Here is a 14,795-nt window from a genome sequence, read left to right as displayed (position 1 = left end):
GCTTACAAAGTGAACAAATTGAGATCAGGAAGTGGAACAATTGCTCATGCCCCTAGGCTTCATATCTATGTCTCCCAGGCATTACCGCCACAAAATCAACAACATCTGTCTTGTACCAAAGTTGATCAACATTTTTGCCATATAAATAAAGTCACACACTGTGCATTTTTTGTCTTTTAAAAAATACTCAATACAGCAAACTCATTCCTCTTGCTGCCTACGATAGCAACTCAGTTTTTACGTTTTTGTTTACGGTTGTATGCATTGCCATGCTAACACATATGGACTATTTTCCCTTTCTATTAGGGAGAGAATTGGAATAGAATTAGGAATAGAATTGTAGGATCGTGGGAATGCCATATTCAGCGTCACGCAAAGTTGCTTGTAACATCATCACCTTTGATGATTGTATGACTTTCGAGTGATAGCAGTACTTTTCATAGTTTGTATTAGTTGTTTCTTTTTTCTTGATTAGTCTTTTTAGAGATTTATAAATTTTATTAGTTTTCAAAGATAATTTTGGCTTTGTTGATTTTTTGGTCTATTATATATATTTTTCTGTTTCACTTTCAACACATCTTTATGACTTATTTCCTTCTAATTTATTTGTCTTAAATTCTTTTCTAGCTCATTGGTTGATATTCCTGTCTTTTTTCTCTAGAATGTACATTTAAGGGTACACATTTGTCTTTTACACACAGTTTAAGCTTTGTTCTACAAGTTTAAGCATGTTGGTTCATTAGCATTTAGTTCTGAATGTTTTCTAATTTCCATTGAAATTTTAAAAATTTTTGATCTGTTTTAAAAATTTAGGTTAGTTAAGAAGTGTTTAGTAATTTTCCAATTTGGAGATTTAAAACGTGCTTCCTATATTGATTTCTAGTATTCTTGTAAAAAGACATGCTCCGTATGATTTGGACCCTTTGAAATATACTGGTTTATTTTGTTAAATGTTCCACGCACACTGAAAAAGAATGTCATTCTCTGTTGTCAGGCTCGACATTTTATATATGTCACGAAGGCCAAGTTTGTTTATTGTGTGGCTCAAGTTTTTGTCTTTGATGACTTCTTGTCTGAAAGTTTATTATGTCAGTTGCCAAAAGATGAAACCTTTAACTATGTAATTAATTTGCTTTTCCTTTTAGTTTGGTCAGTGTTTGCTTCGTGTACTGTAGATTTTGTTTTTGGGTGCGTGCAAACTTCAGATTACCACATCTTCCTGTGGGATTGACTTTTTCCTGTTATGAAATGCACTCTTTATCTCTGGGAATACCTACCCTGTAGTCCTGCTTTGTCTGATATCAGTAGGGCTAAGCTAATTATCTCTGGGTTGGTGTTTTCATGGAACATTGTTTTAGATTCTTTCACTTTTTTTTTTCCTGTTTGAACCCCTGTGTAGCGGGATCTTGTTGTTTTGCTTTTCCAGACTAACTAATCTTTTGGCTCTAATCCACTTAAACTGAATACATTCTTGATATTTTGGTGTTCATTCTATCATATTGTTGCTTGTTTTATATTTTCTCTGTGTGGTTTTTGCTCCCTATTTTTCAATTCGGTGCTTTCTTTTAAAAAATGATTTTCATGATCTCTTCCCTTTTTGTCTTGTTTTTTTAGACATTCTTTTATGATTTTTTAAATGTTACTCTAGAGCAGGATTGGTAATGTTTTTCTGTAAAGAATTAAAACATTACTATTTTAGGCTTTCAGGACCATCTACAACCTCCAATTTTTCTCCCTCCTCCTCCCTGCTCTCCTTTTTCCACTATTTAAAAAAAAATGCACAAACATTTTTAGCTTTCAAAACAGACTGTGGATCCAATGTGGGCATTAGTGAGAGTTTGTCAGTCTCTATTATAGACATCTACCTTTCAATTAATAATTTAATAGTTCCTGGACAATGCATAAACCTTACAAAATCTTAATTCCATTTACCATTTACCATTTTCCTCTCTACCTTTTAGTCTATTTTTGTCATGTACTTCACTTCTTTATGTATCTGAAATCCTACAAGACATTATCATTTTTATTGCTTTAAAAAGTCTATAGTTATTTAGATTTACTCTTATGCTTAACCTTTGACACTCTATTGCTCTCTGCATCACTGTTCTTCTAACTGGGATCATTTTGTCTGAATAACTTCTTTTGGTACCTCTTTTAGTGTGTATAGGTTGACAACATATTTTCTTAGAGTTTTATTTATTTGAAACATTTGCTTTTGGTTTTGAAGATATTTTTATTGGATATAGACTTCTGGACTGGAGTTATTTTAGTCAACATTTTAGTTTTACCATTCTATTGTTTTCTGGCTTCTACTGCTTGTGTTGAGTAGGTCTTATTGTCCTCGGTATGTCTTTTTTGTCTCCTCTGGTTATTCCACATTTTTCCTCTTGTCTTTAGTTTCCTAGAGTTTTTCTATAATGCGCCTTAGATAGCTTCCTTTGTTTTTATGTGTTTGAATTTTGTTTAAGCTCCTTGAGTCCTTGTATTGATGGCATTCTTGTTCTTTAATGCACCAAATGTTGCTCCCACTGCATTTCCTTTTTTTTTTGGTCCTGCTGAGATTAGAAGTCCACATTTGTTGGTTCTTTTCCTTGTGCCTTATCTCTCTCTTAGCCCCCCACACCCACCTCGTATGCTTAGTCTTCTCTGCTTTTGTCTGGTTGTTTTTCTCCTGATCTAATTTCCAGTTTACTAATTCTGTCTTCTGATGTTAAACTTCAATCTCCCCCATGCTCTGTCTTTCAGGACTGAGAATCAAACCTCAGGTCTTGTTCATATTAGTCTAATGCTCTGCCACTGCGCTACACCTCCCCCATATACTGAATTCTTAATCTTATTTATTGCCTTTGTTAGTTCAAGAATTCTTTTTACATTCCAGTTCTCCATATTTTCATCTATTTTTGAAGAAAATATTTATTAATTTTAATAAGTCAAGTTGATTTCATTTCGTGGTTCTTGTTTTCCTAAACATTAGATATTGTGAATGAAAACTCCTGGAGGCTCTGGATGACATTTTCTACCTTTACAGAGACCTTATTTTTGGTTGTTGTTCCTAGTGGGCAGATGAAAAGGGGCAAGATTGCCTTGATGTAATAAAAAATTGATATATTTTGAGACTGGATTTCAGGCTCTGCCAGGGATGGTTTATGTTTTGTTTGTCTTTCCTCCTCTTGGTGTGTAATCCTTCCATTGTCTCTACTGAAAATCTCAATTACTATTTTTTCCCTGGTATTGGGAATTGAACTCAGGGCCTTGTGCTTGTCAGGCAAGCACTGTGCTGCTGAGCTAAACCTTGGTCCAAAATCTAGATTACTTACCAAAGTCTCTCCTATTTGGTGGCCTTTCGGCTTCAGTGTCTTCTCCGCATCACTTGGAGCCTGCTCCAACTCTGGCTGTCCAGCCTTGTGGAAGTCATTCATTGCTTGGTTTCTTGGCCTCCTGCCTGGCCCGAGTGATGTTCAGGATGCAGAAAATTCTCCGAGGAGAAGCCATCTACAGAAGGCCTGGCTCCATCCTAGCTGATCGCTTTCTCCAGGATAAGCGCCCCCTGTGTTCTGGATGCCTTGGCAGCTCTATGCTCTTGTTCTGTTTGCACAGAGCAGCAAGGCTACTGTGGCTCTGGCCAATGTTTGTGCTTCATCTCAGTGACTCCCCTGGGAACTGGCAGCTGCCCCAGGAGAAACCATGAGGGAAATGATGGGTTTACTCACTGCATTTCACTTCTCTCCAGGATCTTGGCCCCTAATGTCCTGGCTGCCTTTCTGACTCTCTGATGACTCCTAACAGCTGTTTTTTGCAGTATATTTAGCTTTTATAGTTGTTCTCTGCAGGACAGTTAACCTGACACAACCTACTCCGTCATAGACAGAAGGCAAAGTCTCTGGAGATTTATTTTTCAAAGTGGTTTCCAGGACACATCCTGAGGCCCTTGTGCATCCGCTGTATCTCCTGCATCTCTGGGAGGCATCCCTATGGAGTGGGGCCTGTGGCTGGCAAGGGCTTTTAGTGTCTTCAGCACCACCCTAAAATACCTAAAGTCCTTTAGGAAGTTCTGTGGAGTAAGATTTGTGAGTAGTAACTACAAATATTTTAAAATTGAGACCGGTACGCCAAGGGTGATCTTTGGAAGTTAGATACTTAGTTTACCGTAACAACATAAAAACTCTGGGAATGAGGCCTATCATTCTTTCCTTTCTCTTGTGACATATGCATGGAGTGGCGAGCACACGCAGGCACGAACCCACACAGCGTCTTCTCTGGGACTGTTGACCCGAGTGGCGCTCTGACTCTGCTACTGTCCTGCAGCACGATGGTGATCCAGCCGCTTCCAGTCCCGGCCCTCAGCGTCTTCACTAGAAATAAGACCAGGAGAGGGGAGGTGGGAAGGACTGGGAAAGCTCTCTGGTCCTCGGCGGCTGACCTGTCTTCTCTAGCTTGGGTGGAACATCAGGTACTACGGCTACTCTGAGACGTGGCTCTTTACTTGGGACCTGGGGATTCATTCTCCCAAGTCAGTCAGCACCATGGTGCTCAGGGGGCTAACAGGCCAGACTGAGGCTGTGGCCCTGCACAGGCAGAAGCCCTGTACAGTGGGCCTCAAGGGGCTCTGAATCCCACCGTGAGCTTTATCACACTGCCCCACCCCCACCATCCAACCAGGAGAGATGGGAATTTAAAACTTAGTGGTGGCTACTTCCCAAGTTTGTCCAAATTATCTGTTTTAGTTACTTTTTCTCCTTGCTGAGACAAAATATCTGACACCCGAAGTTAAAGGAGGGAAGATTTATTTAGCTCACAGTTTGTAGAGGTTTCAGTCCGTAGCTGGCTGGCTCCAAGGCAGGGTGGCACAGCAGAGGGACTGAAACCTCTACAGAGACCGATGGTTTGGACAAACTTGGGTAATCATACTTCTTAAATCCCAGCATCGCTTACTCTAGATCCAGCCACCTCTGAAAAAGCCCCACGTATGGCTTCATGAGGCTTTGGAGGGCATCCGAATATACTGTCCTTATAAGAAGTATTTGAAAATCATGGACACTTCCTTCGCTCAAGGACGAGTCTTGCTTCAGAATCAGTCCCTGTGCTGTCCCCCACCCTTCCCCTACTCAGCTCTGTGTCACAGACACGGCCAAGGTACTCCTCCAGGCTCCTCTCCCAATTGGCTCCTAGCTGGGTTTGGCCAACAAGAAGCACTAGAGTCAGAGGGCAAGAGGAGCAGGAAGCCAGCACATTTCCCTCCTTTCCTCTTTGCCTTGGATGAGTCCTTGGCAAAGCTGTGACTTCCTGTGCCACAGCTCCTCCGGGAAGGACTAGCCATGGTTTCAGCCTCTGCTGGGGACCCTAACCTTGACTCAAAACTCTGTGGCTTTCCTGTGCTTCTCCGACCAAAGGATGGCAGTAGCTTCCTGCTGTGCCCATCCCCAGATCACCAGGCACCCCCTGTCATATCTTCCCAGCTCTTTTACCATGCGCAGTACCAATAAACAGTATTCAGTACCCCTGTTTGAGTACCTGGAGGACTTTTGCTTTCTTGTTTAGATCGTGACTAATTCAGTTGCTAAACACTGTACTTCAAATGATGCCTTTTATTTTCAGGCAAACATAATTTCAGCACCATTGAAACCCATTTGCCTGTTTCTCTTATCACTTCTCAAGGTAGACAGCATTATTCCTTCATTCAACAAATATTTACTGAGACACTGATCAATACCTTAGCCAAATACTCAGTTATCCAGTTCGTGCCACCCCAACCATTTGATATCTTCAGTGAGGGGACTCAGGTTACTGACTTTGTAGGATGAAATGAGTTGCTAGTAGATCAAAAGACAGGTGCCTAAGAAAGAAACTCACATCAAAGGCTTATTTTTAAAAGCAACTTTCAGGATAGCAAACATTAGTGCTGCTGCAAAGTGGGTGGGAAAGGTGAAGCCCAGAAAGAGGACAAGAAGAGCTGAAGACCACCGTGTGGACAGAAATGCTTGCTGGTGGAAGCACCCCGTTGCCACTTGTAAGTTCTGGTGCAGCCAGTTCCGCAGTGGCCGGGGGAGGGGGGTCTGTGAGCAAGCAAAGTGGGGTTCCTTCTGCCTGCTTTGCCTGGCCAAAACATCACTGACTGCTACTGTGAGTTGGAGCTTCTTGTTCTCTGTCTTCTGTACGTTTCCTGTCATTATTGTGACCACTGCCACCCCATCCCCCCAAGCCAACATTGGTCGAGTGGCCATTGTATTCCAGACATTGGCTCCTATGGCGGAATCTGCGGAGCCCCTCCAGCCTAGAGATCCTCATTCTTCTACATCATTAAGATCGAAATTTCCAATGATTCCTAGAGGTAGAGAAATGTGTGTGTGCGTGTGTGTGTGCGCACATGTGTGTGTGTGAGTGAACCTGCCTGTGCCACACTGTTTTAAGTTTTGTTGATTTTAAATCATCAAAGGTTGAACTGTTCTGAGTATAACTGATTGTGTTGTAAGCTGTGAAAGTTGGGGTGTTATGGCTTACATACGAAGTGTCCCCCAAAGACTCAGGTACTAGGCTTGATCCCCAGTGTGACGCTCAGAGCAGGTGCCTGGTTCGTAAGAGTGCCAACCTCATCAGCAGATCAGATGATTGATGAGTTCAGAGCTCCCTGGGCCTCCTGGAGGAAGTAGGTCCCTGAGGGCAGGCCTTGGAAGGGCGTCCTTGTCCCCTCCCCTTCCTCTCTGGCTCTCTCCCTTTCGCTCTGCTTCCTGGCTGCCCTGCAGTGAGCAGCTGCCTCCTCTGTCTCCACTGTGCCCTTCCCCATGACGCATCTCTCTTGCCACAGGCCTATGGCAATGGCACCATCCGACTGTGGATTGAGACTTCAGAAACTGTGAGTCAAAATAAATCTCCTTTCAGTTGTTTTCCTCAGATATTTAGTCATGGGGACGGTGAGATACTGAAACTTTGGATTCTACATGAATTCATGGCATGATCAATAAATATGATGAAGGGCTGGGGATTTGGATCCGTGGTTCCACTGCCTGCCTCGCAACTGCAAAGGCCCGAGTTCGATCCCTTGTACCCCCCAAAAGATGAATATTTAAATTGGAAATTTTTATTGCAATAAAATATAAATTGCCACTGATTCCCCCTCAGAATCCTCCCCTGCTTCAAACACAGGTGTCCCACCGTTCTCCCTGCTTTCTGCAGCAGCTCTGGACGTGCTCCTTTGTATGGGTCTTCAGTTGCGCTGCTGTGGCCCCCCTGATGTCCCGAATCCATTCAAAATGTTTACCTTTTGCGGTCACCTTGACTTGGGGGAAGAGCCAGAGGTGACGAGGTGCCCCGCCCGGCAAATACGGTGGGTGAGGACACAGTGTGACATCTTTACTTGACAGAAATTGCTGTGGACATGGAGTCAATGAGGCGTGATAAAAATATGGTCAATGTTTAAAGGAGAAAAATTATGATAATAAAAGACAAGCTGCCGTTAATCCCTTTCAAAATCCTCAGAATATTTCCTTTACATCGAGCACACATCCCATCAATCTTGTTGATATCCTTTACTGTAATAGCTTTTAATTTAAACATCCACAGTATATTTTGGTCCCTCCTTCTGTGATGGCTGCAGTCAGAGTTGTTATTTCCATTCTTTTTTTTTTGGGGGGGGGTTTTGAGGCAGGGTCTCACTCTGTAGTTCAGACTGCTCTGGAACTCACTGTGTAGCCCAGGCTGGTCTCGAACTCACAGCGATCCTCCTGCTTCAGCCTCCCCATTATTTCCGTTCTTGAAGCTGCAAGTGATGTACCTTGTGGTGCAGTCCGGGCCCCTCTGAACCTTCCTTTTGCCACCCTCCGGCCCACTCTGCTAGCCCACACTCTGGTTCCTCTGGTAGCTGCTTCACCTCTTCGGATTTAGATTTCAACAAATCATTTATTTACATTTTATTCAGAATTTTAATCATTCCATAAACAATATTCTAATAGCATTAAACAATTGCAGAATCTAATAAAGGCCAGGCTTAACCTCACTGGAATCTCATTAAGAATAGAGCTGATCTTTTTTGCTAAATTGTTGCAGATTATTTTGTCTGCCTTTGTCGTGTTTGCATGGCCCAGGAGGGTAAAGGGATAGATGGGGTCCCGGGGTGTGGATGCACCCCCTCAAAATTTTAAAAATCTAGTTTCCTGAATTTTCAGATGAAGAAACTGAAGCTCAAGGAGGGGAGGGCAGGCATTCAAAGTCTCACATTACACTTGGCAGCTGAGAACCAGAGCTGTAGGCCTCTTCAGCTCAGTTCCTGCTTCTTCTGGGATGGGGATGCACGGACCGCTCCACGGGTTTAGAGCAGTGTCTTTTCACGCACCCACGTGACCAGGTGAGCACCCTTCACACCATGTCCAGATCCCTGGGAGGACACCGGTGGGTTGAGAGATGCAGAAATGGTGTGGAAAAACTGGGTGCTGCGCTCCAGGAAACTCAAGAGGTAAGGTTCACCCGCTGGTTAGGAGACGCGCCCTCCTGAAGCACCTGCTGTGGTTCTGACTCTGAACCCCCAGACTTTCTCGAAGCAGTGTAGGGGCGACTCTTCCAGTTCTGTTCGATTCACCAACAGATCCTCAGCAGAGACCCCTGCATCCCAGTCCTCCAGGACCGGTGCAAACTCTCAGCCTACTCTGAGGAACAACACAGCCATCAGAAAGACTCGTTTGGTGCCACTGAGAAGTTCACAGTCAAAGGAACAGAGAGGAGAGCAGTGGCCCAGGCGTGAAGCCTTTCCTTTATGATTTATCAGCCCACACAATGGCATCTCTCTCTCTCTCTCTCTCTCTCTCTCTCTCTCTCTCTCTCTCAGGAAAGAAAAACCATTGCGAATATTAGTAATTATGCCAGCTTTTGCTTAGCACTTTGGAGTTTACTATGAGCTTTGGATCCATTATCTCTTCTCATTGTGTGCTGTGGGAGATGAACAAAGAGGGCCGGCTGCTTTGAGGAATTAGCTCTCCTGGCTCCCCCTGGAGTCAAGCCCGGCACAGTGGGGCACAGTGTCCGAGGGCGGTGCTAAGGTTAGTCTTGCTGAGTGTGACCAGCGGAGGACGGCGTTGGAGTTGCTGTCTTCCCCCCACACCCATAGCTGGCTCCTCCAGGCCATGCGACAGGGAGCTGGGGCTGGTTTTCCGACCTGGAACTTCATTTCTCCTTGAGTTGAATGCATGGCTGTGCCAGCCACTGAGCTAAAGGCTGGGCCCTGTCTTCATGCCTGTGGCCACTGCCAGAGTCCCCCCTCAGCACAGCTGGACGCCCCACTGGAATCAAGCTGCTGCCGTGAAATGGTCCCTGTGAAGGGCCACAACGCTGAGGTCCCTGCTCCACGTGCACCCATTTCTAATAAACCCTCTAGACAACTGAAGGTGGCAGAGGAGCTGATGACATCAAACAGTCAAATATTGGTGTGTGCAGGAAAATGAAGTTCATGGCTTTCTCCAGAACTGGTCTGGTCTTGCTCTTTTGCTGATGGTAGAAAAAACAGCAGTGACCACAAAAACACCGATACTACCTCCACCCCACCCACCGCCAAAACCAGTTTTAGCCTCGACAACAGAAGGTAGCCTGATGTCTTCTAGCTCAAAAGAGCCTCCATTCTCCACACCCCAGTAAATTCTAAATCTATGAAAACCCATGCTTTCCTTCAGGTCTGTGTCTCTCTCCTATGGCAAACCCTCCCCTCCCGCACTCCTGTGCCCCAGGGGTCACCCCGTGCTTGTCCCTACTTGTGCCCAGTGCAGCTCTGTCCTCATGAACTCCGCCGTCAGTGAAAACTTGTGGTTTGTTTTCTTGGGCTAGGCCACACTTGGCCAATGATCCTGGGGGTTTGGTGTGAGGCAGCTTCTAGAGAGTGCTGCAAACTCATATCTGACCTCTTTCCCTCATTTCTCTCTCCTATCTCCTCTACTAACAACGCAACCCTGTTTTCCTTCATTCTTCAGTTATCTGTGAGCATAGTTAGGTCACATCTTGCTTCCATGCTCTGTGACCCTCTTTGATGGCTTCCTCTGCCTTCAGTGGACAGCAAGCTTTTTAGTCTCCCTGGGCAGAAGGGATGTGGGGAAAAGAGAAAAGGAAAACACTTGGATGAATGAAATGCAATTTCTAAAATGCAATTCTACATTTTAGGGTCATTTCCGAAGCACCATGGCCACGAGTGTTTAGTCCCTTGGACATACCGACCCAGCCGCTTCTCTGAGGCCCTGCAGCCCCGGTCCTGCCAATCTGAGGCTTCTCTTCTCCTCGTGTGTCCTGAGCAAGCACCACAGCCAAGCCCCGTGAGCGACTCCAAGCCTTCCGACCGGTACTCTCCCAACCTCAGCTTCCTGAAAATGGGCCCTGCCCACTCTAGAAGTAAATGTTTGCTGGAAATTGGGCTGCTGTGGGCAAATGGGTTAAGTTTTCACATTTACTGCCTTAATTTCTAAGTGTCTCTTCACATGCAGGCGGAAAGGAAACCCTAATAATCCATAGGTTAGGATGTTTTAAAATAAAATAAATTTTTTGTTAATTTTGGGCCAAACCTTCGGTAACTAGACTGAGAGGTGGTCAGTGCCCTGTAATTTGTGCATTCTGTATGGGCCTTTAAGATAGCTATACGTAGTGGTATGTAAGAATCACTTATCAGGGTAACTAGATTTGGGGATGGGTGGGGGACTTGTGTTTTATCTTGGGACAGAAACACACTTGTTAAGTTGTCCCTGTGCTCAAAGCTTGGCATGGGGGGCACAGGGTGCTGACAGATCGCACTGGAGCTTAAACCAGCAGGCCTGTGGCCACGCTCCTGTGTTTGGAGAGGGAATGTGGATCAGGACAGAGCTCGGTCCGGCCTACCCAGGAGGTACGGGGGGCCTCTGCTGGAAAGATTGAGGCACGCAGCTTTCAGTGAGATTGGGCCCCGCCAGAGGACAGGGGCCATTGCTCTTCTCTTTCCCTCCTCCTGGTTCTTCTTTCGTTCCTGGTCTCCCCACTGCCCAGCACACTCTTGCCCTCCCCTGGGGATCTGTGCTCAGGGCCCTTCCCCGCGGGTGGGGACCACAGCCCTTCCTCAGTCAGACTCCTCAGGTCCTCTCCCTGCAGGGCTCTCCTCCCTGTGGCTGCCTGGGTGGGTCGGCTGCGATGGAGGTGGAAGCGTCAGGCCTTTAGTGGGCACAGGCGGCTCTGCGACTCACTCCTGGGGGCCTTGCTTTTTGGGTTTCTGGAGACAAGTCCTGTGTGTCCCTTAACTTTCCGCTCTTGTGTCACCCCCCTTGGGCCCCAGGCCCACATCATGGTCAGTAGCTGACAGCCGGAGGACGGAGGACACCTCTCTTTCCTTCCATAAACTAAAACCCAGCCCACACTGGTTCATTTATATCTGAATCACCCCCATCCTTTAGAAATGATTGGACAAAGCTGAATAGGAACAAAAGTAATTCCTCCTCTCCTTGCTCTGCCTGTGCGAGAAAATTCTTTAGTTAATCATCATTTCTCACAAAAATACCGTTTAGGATTTTTTTCTATAGATTTTTGGGGACAAAACAAGCCTCTCCTACTAGCATGATGATGATGACGACGATGGTGATGATGGTGGTGGCAGGGGATCTGGATGGTGAAAGTGGCTGGAACTTCCTTCCTGTACACATGCAACTTCAACCTCTTGTTTTCTCAGTCTCTAGAGGGTCACACAGTCTGCACTGCTGGTTGGTAATGGTTGTGCGGGAACAACTTTCTTGCTGCCATGGAAACCAATTGATATGGAAGCTAACTGCTTGACAGGAACCCTTTTTCTTGTGTTGGGGGCTGGCTCACTCGCTGGCTGGCATCAGGCTGGCTGCCCAAGTCTCCTCCGTTGCTGCATCTGGTCAGAAGATATGAATGTTTTTTATACCAGTGTGGGCACATATTGAAACAAAACCATGACCGGCTACAGAAAAAGTTGTGCAAACTGTGTAATTTACATGGCACCAAGCTGGTGGATTTATCTGTGAATTTTTTCCTCTCTACATGGACAGAGCTGGCCTGTTGTTTTGTCACCTGGAGGCACAAAGTCAGAGAAATGCTCCAGACATGTTGAAAGAGCTCCCCTCGGGATCTTGTTCACACTGAGGCCTGCTCAGGCCACTTCGGCTCTGATTGACCCTTCTCTGCCTCTCCATAGAGCGGCTTGGTCGGCCCTTCCACCAGGGGCTGCACAGGTACCTTAGCCCAAACACGTCTCTGGTAGAGCCCAGGGGGTTTCCCTAAACCTTCCCTTCCTACTCTTTCTACCTCAGTAGGTGGCACCCTCAGTTATCTTGTCCCACACATCAAAATCTAGGAGTTACCTGGCTTCTTCCCTCTCCTTTTGGCTTCCTCTGACCACACGGCAGCATCCTTTTCCGTGCGGTTTCAGCTTCAAAGCTACTTCTAAAGTGAAGACTTCCTCTGTTACTCCATGGGAGTGTGTTCTCTGCCTACTTTGATGCTCTCCTCTTAGTTTTACTCACATCACTCCACGTTGCAGAATCTCTTAGCTGTCCACTTGTGTATGCCCTGGCTTCCTACCTGGGCCATGAGTTCTAGGAGTACAAGGCCATGTCTGTCTTGTTCGCCATGGTATCCCCAGGCCTGGCAGAGTGCTGGGCCCATTGTATTCAACCGGTGCTACATGTGTCTTGTGCCAGTGCTGAAGACTCACAGAATGCAGCTAGTTGTACTGCTCAGCTTACCACACTGGGCTAAAAGATATTACAGTATAAAGTGCTGTGTAGAGAATACTATCAGTGATGTAGAGAATACTATCAGTGATGCTAGTGGTTAGCTAGGTGCAGGGGAAGAAACAAGCATGACTGGAGGGGAAGGCACCAACCTTGAATGGAAACAAACAAGGAACTCCGCTGGCCTAATTTAGGAGAATTTTCAGCCCAACAGTGGCGATAAAGGGGCAACCTTGCAATGCAAGGGGCGATCAAATACAGATGACGAATGTCTACATTTAAACATTTTATTTCAGTAGAGGACACATTGTCATCAATGCCCTTCAAAATTCCCCCTCTTGCTTTGAACACACTCGTGAGTGTCTTTACTGGGCGATAAAAAAAGTGAATGTTGTGTGGTGCCATCCAGCGGAAAGGCAGGCTTGTAAAACACAGTGTGTCCTCATCTGCCTATTCGCCAGATCTGACACTGTGATTCCGGCTCCTACCCCAGGTCAAAATGATCATGAAAGGTAAATGTTTTGAATCCATTCAGGACATCCAGGCAGCCCCAGCACAACCGATGACACTTCCGAAAGAGAACTCCCAGGACTGCTTCAGAAGGTGACAGGGACGATGGGATACGTGTGTTTCCAGTAAGGGGAGCTATTTTGAGAGGATTCAATGTCAATGTGTCTCTTGCTAAAATTTTGTTTTTAATTGAAACTTTCACTGTAGTTTTCAATCACATCTTGCATCTATTCCCTTCTCCTCCTTCTCCTTCTTTGCCTTGGCTGCTAAGAAGCTTGACAATAAACATAGGACTCAATTGCCATTCAAACGTTAGCTCAAAACGATCTGTTAAAAATAGATACTGTTGTGTGAAAATACCTGGCACCATGCACAACATACAGAAAGTTCAAAATTCAATATGAAATTCCTAAGAATAGCCTTAGATTTTATTAGATCTTTAGCACTTTTTTATGGTAGACTACCTCCTATCCTCTTTGGGAGTAGGGAAAGCAGAAGCTTTGGTTTTTAATCCCATAAAAATAAATTTATTCATTGTATCCAAGAAGTGGAAACACCTAATTGTATATCCACTGATGAACACACACTACCACATAGATAAACCTTGAAAACATTATCTAAATTAAAGAAATTAGTCATGTAAAAGCACATATTGTCTGACTCTACTTTGCGATCTGTGGGGAATAAGCAGTCAACAGAGCTGGAAAGTGGATTACTGGATGCACAGAACTGTGGGTTTGAAGGGATTGGGAATCAACTGCTAAATGGATGTGGAGTTTCTATTTGGAGGTAATGAAAACGTTCTAAAATTGATGGCGGTGATGGATGTATAACTTTGTAAAAACCATTGAATTATATTTTCAATGGGTGAATTCTAATGGTATGTGAATTATATTTCAATAAAGCTGTTAAAATTAATTAATTTATTAAATTAAAGTGAGGGCATCCCCGGCTCTGCGATGGCAGCAGCACGACTCAACAGGCAACGAGAGGGTCTTTGCAGCGACTGCCAACTCTGATTAGACCCGGATGACGGAGCCATCCTTCTCCCTGCGTTCCCGCCCCGCCTCCCACACTTACATCTTTCCCCAGATCTTCTAGAACCCTGAGCTAGAGATGAATTACAAGGGCCTTCATCCTCGGGAGCCAGGTGTAGGTGGGGTAGGGGAGGTGGAACAGAGGTTTGTTTGGCATGGGCATAACTAGCTCACAGGCGCAGAACGAGTGACCCAGAGATTCCGGGGCCGGAGAGCGTCTCTGTGGCGGAACATCGTTTGTCACTGCAAATACTAGTATTTCATTCTTCTGTGGCTTCAGTAGGAAATTACTCTTCAGGGTGCAGAGATGAACCATAGACGGTGTCCCCCAGAGGTGAGGCGGGGACACAGGAGTCCACTACCTAGGGCAGCCCAGCTGGGGCAGGGGAAGCAGGTGCTGAAGACATGAGGCTCAGACGCCTGCGTTTGGCAGCTAGCTCGTTTTGCGCAAGTCAGGCAGCTGTCCGGATCTGTCTCCAGCCTGAGAAGGACGCCTCCCCACCGCCCTCCTCCAGGGCTGGGCACGCGGCGGCACGCAGGCTGGGCGTGGCTTGCGTTAGCCCCG

The sequence above is a fragment of the Fukomys damarensis genome, unplaced genomic scaffold, assembly GCF_012274545.1.
Source record: "Fukomys damarensis isolate Sample0158 unplaced genomic scaffold, DMR_v1.0_HiC HiC_scaffold_2, whole genome shotgun sequence".
Classification (NCBI taxonomy): domain Eukaryota; kingdom Metazoa; phylum Chordata; class Mammalia; order Rodentia; family Bathyergidae; genus Fukomys; species Fukomys damarensis.
This window is presented reverse-complemented; position numbering follows the sequence as displayed.